General features: G+C 38.2%; 1 pseudogene; it reads right to left on the bottom strand.

Moving 5' to 3' along the window:
* Positions 1-1131: 1131 nt before the first annotated feature.
* LOC122737656 lies at positions 1132-1258 on the bottom strand (annotated as a pseudogene).
* Between the last annotated feature and the right edge of the window lie 9305 nt (positions 1259-10563).

The following is a 10563-nucleotide window of genomic DNA, read 5'->3' on the forward strand; positions in this document are numbered from 1 at the left end:
TCTGGTAATGGAAATATCATTAAATATATGAGAAAATGATTCAAATGTCTCCATATGTACTTACCTCTATCACCTGAGTTATGGATTATTTTTCTTTCTAAAGGTTCTAGTTCACCAAAGTCCCAAGCCCATCCATTTCACCTTGATACTTGCATCATCCACTTGCTAACCTGAAATATGCCAGCCCATTTGGGGCGGTTAGGTGGTGCACTGGATAAAACACGGGCCCTGGATTCAGGAGTTCCTGAGTTCAAATCCGGCTTCAGACACTTGACACTTACTAGCTGTGTGACCCTGGGCAAGTCACTTAACCCCTGTTGCCTCACAAAAAAAAAATAATAAGGATTCTTTTCATCTTTTAATAGCAAGTACCTGAAATACTTTAGTTTAATGATTAATATGCATCAGTCCAGAGCAAGACCTAGATGGCTAATCACTATTTGTGGCACTTTATATAACACCCCTGGATCATCCATAACACTTCCTTGGGTTCAATATACCATGTTGGGTCTAATCAGTTAGCATTTACAATGGCATATTTTCTTGTCTAATGAAAGGGAGTTATTGTATGATGGAAATAGCAATAGCCTAGGTGTCTGGAGATTAAGTCAGAATTCTAACTGTGTCACTAACTAGCTGAACATGTGGATTTATAAGTACAAATAACTCACGCTATGAATGCAGAATAAGAATTGTTTCATCAATCAAAAAGCATATATCAAGAGTCTAGCAAAGAGAGACAAAAACACAAACAAATAATAATTGCCTTCAAGGAACTTACAAACTAAGTGGAGTATAAGAGAAATGTATGAAGGGCAATAAGGAAGAAAAGGAAGAAACAAACATTTATTAAACTCTTATGTCCTAGGTACTTTATAAATATTATCTCATTTGATGCTAACAGCAACCCTAGGAGATAGTGCTACTATTATCCCCATTATTTTTTCCTTTTTCCTTTTTCCTTTTTTTTTTTGCAGGGCAATGAGGGTTAAGTGACTTGTGTAAGGTCACACAGCTAGTAAGTGTCAAGTGTCTGAGGGCAGATTTGAACTCAGGTCCTCCTGAATCCAGAGCCAGTGATTTTTATTCACTGCACCACCTAGCTGCCCTATCCCCATTTTTTTTTGTGAATGTGGTACCCCACTACCACAAATTATGCAGTTGAGTTTCCCGCATTTGGGGAAATCACAGGGGTCAGCCCATCCGGAGTGCAATGGATAAGCCTCACCCTGGGGAATCACCCCTGCCAGGTAAGTATCCTATCCCCATTTTTTGAATGAGGAAACTGAGGCAAACAGAAGCTAAGTGACTTGCCTAGAATCACACAAGTATGTTACTTTGATCAAATAGTTTCCCACGTTTATGCTTCAGATTCTTCAACTAAAAAGTGAAAGTGTGATGGCAGATTTTTTTTCATATTTTCATTCAAATAAGCTCAATTCTGCAAGTATGTATGTATAGATCTTAGCATGTGCTTAGTACCTAGCTAAGCATTATTGAGAGGACAAAGGTTACCTGAATCTTATTTCAAAGAAGCTTAAGAGGTTTAAAGATGCACAGAGGTAAGGAATGTGAAGTTAGAGGGAATGTGCCAACAGAGAGATGAACAGTCTACCTAAATAAGGGTTATATAACAAGGGAAAGCAATACAGCAGACTTCATTGGAGTGGTCATCTAGGAAAACTCACTTGGGGAATGCTAAGGGATTATGAAACATACTGGGAATTAGTATATCTTATAATTTGTCCATACATTGATTTTTCTTTTCTTTTAATAAAATTTTCTGATAAATTGGCTGGACTGACAGCAAGTAGAACTGGTGCCATCTGTCCCATGGAGAGAAGTCAGTCAATAAGTATTTATTAAACACCTACTATGTGCAAGACTCTGTGCTAAGTACTGGGAATGCAAAGTAAGGCAAAAGACAGTCCCTGCCCTCAAGGAATTCATAGGGAGATAACATGCGAACAACTAAGAACAACTAAGATATATAAAGAGTAACTTACAGATAATAAGTAGAGAGAAGGCACTAACATTAAGAAGATTAGGAAAGGCTTCCTGTAGAAGGTGAAATTTTAGCTGGGACATGAAAGAAACCAGGAAAGACATGGAGTAGAAAAGAGGAGAAAGAGAATCAATAGCCTAGGGATCCACCAATAAAAATGCCCAGAGTATGGAGATGGAATATCTTGTGTAAGAAACAAAAAGAAGGCTATGGGGGCAGAAAGGTGGTACAGTGGATAAAGCACTGGCACTGAATTCAGGAGGACCTGAGTTCAGATCCAACCTCAGACACTTGACACTTACTAGCTGTGTGACCCTGGGCAAGTCACTTAACCCTCATTGCCCCACAAAAATAAAATAAAATAAAATAAAAATAAGGCTGTGTCACTGGTTCACAGAATATGTGGGAAGAGTAAGGTATAAGAAGATGTCCCCAGGTTTTTGCGATAAGGAAACTAGTCTAGACAAATTATACCTACATAGAGTAACCTGCACTCTTCATGCACAGACATCTCTGATACAAAGATTATATGCTTAAAAATCTTTGGAGACTGTTAGTATGAATAAAAATAGGATATCTTAATCATTATGCTAGGTGCTAAGAATACAAATAAAATCAAGACAGTCCTTGCTCTTAGAGATCTCACATGCTAATAGCAGAAAACAATATATACAGGAGATTCCATTGCAGAGCAAATGGAAAGGTCCAATGGTCCACCAGAAGAAGTGGCAAGTTAGATGGTAATGGATCTTCTTTAGTGTCATTTCAGCATTTTGATAAAGCCATATCTGATTTGCTATTGAACTATTTGACAGTTCGAAGGACTTCTTTAAGAACTTGTTTATTTGGGTCATCAGTAGCTGTGACAATGGAAAGAAGATAAGAAATAAACAATGGATTAAAGAATTATTGATTTAAAGTTGGAAAGGACTGTAGTTGTCATGGAGTCAAAATCCTTTGTTTCAGAGAGGAGAAAACCGAGGCCCAGGGAAGTGAAATGACTTAATTAAGGTCACTCAGAAGCAGAGTAATATTCAAGTCCAGGCTTTTTTACTCTCTAGTTCAGGGCTCTTTCCCACCGTATAAGGCTGTGTTCTATGATCAAATGGCAAAATGTATGACATACAGTATAAGTCTCTAAATGGGGGAAGGCAGAAACTAAGATGGTAGAAATAGAGGACAGCAGCCTCAAACAAATATGGCTTTTTTTTCTCCTTTTTATAAAGGAAATCTGCATATTTTTGAAGATGCAAATGGAGACAAAGTAAAATGAGAGACTACTGAGGCCAAAGGTGGAGGAAGGGATGATTTAGTAGCTTTAATTCTCCTGAATACAAAATGAGAAATGATTCAAGTGTTGTATGTTCCCTGAAGGAGCTTCTTCTCTGAACTCCAAAGTCTGAAATCATTAGAATGGTATAGCAGAGAGAGTATCAGAATTTATCAGGGAACCTGGGTTTAAGTCCTAGCACTGGCACATAAAATAACTGACATTTACCTAGCACATTGAGATTTACAAAGAACTATCCTCAAACAATCCTGTGAAGCAGGTAGTTCTTGGAAAAATGAAGCTGGTGAGGGAGAGTGGAAAGGACATTGGATGCATAGGTTGGCATCTCAGGTTGTCTAATCTTGGCTATGACGCCTTTTAGTTGTTTTGCCATTGCCAATGTACTTCCCAAAAGTCTGAGGTTCTTATCTGTTAAATGGGAATAATAATCTCTGTGCTCCCAGATGCAAAGGATTGTGGGGTTAGAAAGAAATAATAACTAATAACGAAGTTGCAAAATCTGACAAGTGTCATGTGCATTGTTATTATAAACAGGAAAAATGTGACCATAGAAAGAGGGAAGTAATTAGAGCGAGTCATCTTGTAGTTCAATTGGGCTATCACACATTTCATTTCCAATAACCTAGCCCATCCCATCCTCCACTTAATAACAACAACAAAGAAAGAAGTGTCAAATTTTGAATTTCAAAGTGTCATAGTCTCATCTTTGGGAACATCTCTAAGAAGTCCTCAATCATGGCAGGTGAGTTAGTCAAAGGATATTTCTATTGAAATAGATTTGTTTTCTTGCATGCCATTCTAATAACAGAATGATCATTTCAATCTCAGAAAACATTCATTAATTGGACCAATATATGAATCTTTTTATTAGGGTGGGGGGAAGAGCTTTCTCTTTTCTAGCAGGTGATCAGAAAAGGAAAGGAAAGGGCATGATGGTGAGCACTGGGTGCTGGTGAGCAAGTGGCAGGAAATTTACAGGGGAAATAGAGAACACTGTCAGAAATAGGAGGACATACTGAAGACATCTAATTTAATATTTGTTTTTCAGGAACAGGAAGGTTTAATAATGAGTTCCAGGTAACTCTGCATCTTTTCTGGTTATAATAATCCCTTTGTCTTCAAAAGAAATTTCTCTGATCACAAGTGTAGCCCATTGGGTGGCACTTGCTAGATCAGGGCTTCCAATTAAAAAATTACCAGGTTACTTCAGATTCAGGTGCACTTTTGTTCACCTGGATCTGCTTACTTAAGAAAACACTCATCATCCTTGATGCGATTTGATTGTTCTTCTTTATCATCGTAGACCCTAGAAATGACATTCATCAAATCTCCATTTTCCTAGTAGGAAAAAGCTCTTTCTTTGACCTTGTCAAGAGTTTGAAAATCTCACCCACTTTCATTAGTGGAGTTTATCTCATCTATTGATATTCTAACTGGATTCATTGTCCAATGGATAAAAAACACCCATTTACTCTCCCACTCAAAATTACTGTGCTGCTCAATGGCCAACTTCCAAAAAGTAAACTCCCCTACCCAATCCTTGTTTCCTGTTCATTCATACCCATTCATCTCAACTGAATCCCAACAATATCCCATCAATACCTCTTCCATTGTACCCTTTGGAACTCCGACCATATAATTAACAATCTTCCCTTCACATTAGACCCCCTCTTTAATGCACTTTCCATTTTCTGGCTTTCACTAAGACCTGAGTTTCACAAGGTGACACTGCATGTTGGGACATCTTTTCCAGTAGTAGCTGACACACTTTCTCTAATACTACTTCCTGATTCACTGATCTTCATTGACATGTCCAGGCATTTACTCTGCTTCTATTACAGCAACCTCTCTCCTCTTTAAAGTTCACCCCATCTAAATATATCACCCAGTCTAAATTCTAGTATCTGTTATCTATCTATTATCTATCCTATCACAAAGAGTTCAGTGCCTGGTTTATATCTCTATCCCATCTCCTTTCATACTAGGGGGCTTCCACATATGCACCAATGTTGCCTCAAATACCCTATCCACCCAATTCCTCAATCTACTCACAGCTACATGCAAGGAAGGCCAAATCTTTGAATTTTGCTATAATCAACAAGTGTTAATTAATTTATACAATGATGATCTCCTGTCACTCTGCCTCTGTGCCTTTTCCTCCTAAATCTCTTCTTCTTCACTTCAAACTCCAATCTCTCTATTTCTTAGTAGTTTCAAAAAGCCATAATCTGCTCTGGCTTCATGTTCCCCCTTTCCCCATCACCTTAGTAAAATTAATAATAATAAAGTCAACTCTACACTATCTACTACTATTGATTCTATTTTTCTTTTGTCCTATTACCAATCACATCTTCTCAAAGTCCCAACCTTGAATTACTATTGCCATATGCCTCCTGTGACTTTTCTCATGTGCTGTTAAGTGGACTTGGAGGAAATAATATAAACATGTTAACTAGGTCCACTACAACTTTATGTTATTAAATATCACCTGGTCCCTTCCTGCAGCATGACAATCCTTTTATTCCTCCTAACTGATGCTTTAACCCACCAAATGCAGTGATTGTTCCAAACTTTCTCTTCTCTCCCAATGTTTCTCATATCCTGTCAGATAAGGATTTGGTTCATGCTTTACCAAGAAAATCAAGGTCATTTGCCATGAGCTCTTTATTGTCTCTGCTTATCTCGCAATACTTGATATTACTCTACCCCATTTCCTCCTTTCCTCTCATCTCTGATGAAGCAATTGTCCTCCTAATCAAAGCCAACCTCCTTACATATAACCTGGATCTGATCCCTGCATGTCATCTGTTGGATTACTCCCATTATAGTTCTACCTTCCCTATCTTCAATCTATCCCTATCTACTAGTTCTTTCTGTGCTTTCTTTAAACAAAACCAAATCTTCCTATCTAAAAAAAAAATCTCACTAGGTCCCATATTCTTTGCTATGACTCAATATCTCTTCTCCCGTTTTCAGATTTTGTTTTAGTCCTCTACCCACTTAGCCAATACATCCAATCTGTTGCCACATCTTTCTACCTCCACAACATCTCTAACATTGACCCCTTTCTCTCCACCCACTCAGCCACTCTACTAGTTAAGACCCTGATTACCTCTTGTCTAGACCCTTGAAATAGTCTCCTATCTAGTTTCTTTACCTCCAGTGTCACCCCATTCCAGGCCAACTTTTCCACAGGCAACAAAATTATTTTGCTAAAAAGAGATCTGGAATAAAAAGAGATCTGGACTTTTTCATCTTCCTGCTCAATAAATCCCAGTGGCTCCTCATTACCACTAGGTTAAATCTCTTTTCAACATGTCCCTTTTCTGGGGCGGCTAGGTGGCACAGTGGATAGAGCACCGGCCCTGGATTCAGGAGTACCTGAGTTCAAATCCGGCCTCAGACACTTAACACTTACTAGCTGTGTGACCCTGGGCAAGTCACTTAACCCCAATTGCCTCACTAAAAAAAACAAAAACAAAAACATAACAACAAAAAACATGTCCCTTTTCTACCATTCCAGCCTTCTTTTATATTACATCCCTTCATACATCTATGATATGTACACACTAGTCTACTTACTGTTCCTCACACATTATGTACCATCTCCCCTTTATGCCTTTGAAAAGACCATTCTCCAATGTTTTAAATGTTATTCCCTTCCCACCAGCAGCTCTTGTAATCATAGTTTCCTTCAAAACACCTCTAGTGTCACCTTCTAAATGAAGCTTTCCCTAAGCTTTCTGCACCCACTGCTAGTGCTCTCTGCTGAAAAAGTCTATTTATTATGTATATGTGCATACTATTATGTACATGTAATTTTTTTATAAGAAGGTAACCTCTTTGAAGGCAGGGGCTTCTCCACTTTTTGTACCCCTAGGACTTGGCACAGCTCCTATAGATAATAGGTACTTATCAAATGATTGCCAGTTGATTGACCAATTTCACCAAAAGTAGAGAGAATGTCCCACCTTGGTGGTGGCTGGGAGAGAGAGAGTGGAACTGTTCTTCTCCACACTCTATACAAACAAAACAAACTCTTATTCCCCTTTGGTAAAGGAGGGAAGATGGGGAAGGAAACTGGGTACAAGCTGGTACAAAAATCTGAAGAACTGGGGTGGGGTAGTGTTGCCCAAATTATAGGGAAGATTCTTTGTATATAAATATCTGGCAAAATGCTTACATTACACACATATACATTAAGGGGTAAAATAGATCATGGAATGTCAAAATTAGATGGAACTCATCATTCTTCTGACCCCTCTCATTTTTCAGATGAAGAAACCAAGGGACAGCACAGTCCCCTGACTTGCAAATGAGTCCAAAGTCATGCAGATGGATACTGAAGGACTGACACTTGAACCCAGATCACCTGATTTATAACTCATTGTTTTTTCTTTTCTTCTTCTGCCTTTTCCACTGAGATTTAGGTGAAGCAAAGGGGAAACTATCTCATTAATGTTTCAAGCTTATCATAACAAAAGTCTATACACCAAAAGAGCATTCTTCAAAAATATTTATGAATTATAAAATATATGCATACTTTATGAGGGCATAAGTGACCCATCTCTAAGCACAGCCTATTTCCTAACCTATTATTTTGACACTGCGAAATATTACTTCAAAACTGAACTTACCAACATCTAAAGGATATTTGGGAGGGGATAAGAAGAGGTGGCAGTGCTTGAAAATGACTGTAAATGCTGAATTCTAGACTAGACATACATCATTGAATCACAGAATATTAAAGATCATTTAGTCTAACTCTGATATTTTACAGATGAGGAAACTGAGACCAAGAGAGGAGAAATCATGTGGAAAAAAAATAGTGGAGTGAAAGGAAACAGCTAAATGCAGCACATCTCACCTCACTACCTCAAAAATGGAGAGGGGGGATGTGCCAAACTAAACAAATGAACAACAATCAAATGAGGCAAAAGAGAATAAATTTCCAAATGGCACTGTCCACAGACATTTTCATAACATACATACATACATGCATAGAGAGACAGAGACAGAGACAGACAGAAAGACAGTGAGACAAAGAGGGAGAGAGACAGAGCAAAGGGCTTACCTGTTAACTTCCCATTTCACTTGTCCCCTTGCCTATACCACAAATACCAAAGATTAATAGTTCTAGTCACAGTCTGAGATTTTGTGCAACCATTCTTTTCTTTCTTCTGGGGTTCTAGTTTTAATTATTTCATAATGATTCATTTCTTTTAATTATAAGAATTATAATTATATATACTGCATGTACAATAAACATATGCAAATATATGCTTTGTATATGTGTGTGAAAGAGAGAGAACACAAAGTACAAAAAAACCCTAATTTTAAAAGATATGGCACTAGCAACTGGAGGTAAGCAGGCTAGGCTTCCTATTCAGGGAATTAGATTTGAGTTGAGCTTTATAAGAAGTTAGGGATTCTAGCAGGTGGAAACCAAATGAGGAGGCACTCATTTGAGGCATGGGGAACAAAGGCAATAACTAGGCTCTGGGGAAGTAAGGATCAAAGTGAGACAGTCCTGACCCTCAAAGGGGTATTGAGCAGAAAATATACAAGCTGGCAAAAGAGAGAAAAAACCCTCAGAAACTAACAGCAGGTGGAGCATATGTGCATATACAAACATATTACAAAATAAATTTTAAAAAAATTTGATCAAAGAAGGTCCTAGATCAAGAGTAGAATTTACACTGGTTTGTCTTTATTCCCTTCTGAAGGGTGAACGTATCACTGAGTCAAGTCAAGACTGCTTTGGTTTGGACAATCAATCATTCAAGCAGCAGATATTTGTTAAGCTATTGTTGTTCACCCATCACACTCAAAGAGGACTAATGGCATCACAATGTTGGGGTCAAGGTATAGTTTTCACATCTATGGCTGATAAGTCCAATATGAGCTTGAAAGGTCCTACCAAAGGTCATCACAACTAGTCTATTTAAACATTTGGGATAGAGATATCTCTAAGATTTGCACATCTCATGTTTCTTTTGTGCTACTGCAATTCAGCTTTGCTCAAAGCATCCAACACTTTCTTTGATATGGGCATGCTATGCTGGCAGTCCTGTTCCAGCATCTCCCATATCTCATACTCAATACTAAATTCTTCAAAGAGACCTTGAGGGTGTCTTTGTACCACTTATCACCTCCATGTGAACACTTGCCTTGTGTTGGTTCACCATAAAATAGTCTTTTAGGTAAACATATGTCTGGCATTTGAGCTTTATGGCCAACATCCACTACTTGGGACAATTTACTAAACTCTGAGGATACAAATTTAAAAGTGAAAAATAACCTTTACCCTCAGAAAGCTTGTAATCTAGTCAGCAGAGACAACATGCACATATATAAGTGAATTTAAAACAGATATGAGGCGGTGTTGAGTGGTGGGTGCCAGTACCTGGGGCATTAGAATGGAGCTCTTATGGAAGACAACACTTGGTTTGAGACCCAAAGGAACCTGGAGACTAAAAGGGAGAGGTGAGAAAGCAGTAAGTACATTCATAGCATGAAGAATGAGGCACTGAAAAGGAAAGAGATGAAAGCTAGAGTGTCATGTCCAAGGAAGAACAAGAAGGCTGGTTTGGCTGGACCACAGAAGATATGATGGGGATTAACACGTAAGGCTGCAAAAGTAGGTGCTGGTTGTAAAGGGTTTTCAAAGACAAACAGAGCAGCTTGTGTTTGACTCTCCAGCCAAGAGCTTCTAAAACTTAAGAGTGACATGGTCGGACTTCTCCTTTGGGAAGAACAATTTGGCAGCTGTGTATAAGATTGATAAAAATCACATATAATTATAATGATTCTTATAATTAAAACAAGACTAATTCTACTGTAACTAAAATCCAAATCCTAGAAAATGAGAAGGCACAGGGAGCCCTAAAGTGGTTAAGGAAGTCTAATAAAAGAGATGAAGGAAGAGGTAAGGAGTGGAATACACAATTTAGAATAGAAGCTGGGAACCTTCAGCAAATCAGCAGACATCTTTTTTTTTTTTTTTTTTTTTTTTTTGCTGGGCAATGGGGGTTAAGTGACTTGCCTAGGGTCACACAGCTAGTAAGTGTCAAGTGTCTGAGGCCAGATTTGAACTCAGGTACTCCTGAATCCAGGGCCGGTGCTTTATCCACTGAGCCACCTAGCCGCCTCCAGCAGACATCTTACAAAAAAAAAAAAAAAAAAGATCTGAAGAAATTCCATTGAAAATAGAGATAAAGAATCTCTGACCTGACATTGGAAATCAGTGGAAAACCCAGATTTAAAG

Source organism: Dromiciops gliroides, chromosome 1 (genome assembly GCF_019393635.1).
Source record: "Dromiciops gliroides isolate mDroGli1 chromosome 1, mDroGli1.pri, whole genome shotgun sequence".
NCBI classification, from domain to species: Eukaryota; Metazoa; Chordata; class Mammalia; order Microbiotheria; family Microbiotheriidae; genus Dromiciops; species Dromiciops gliroides.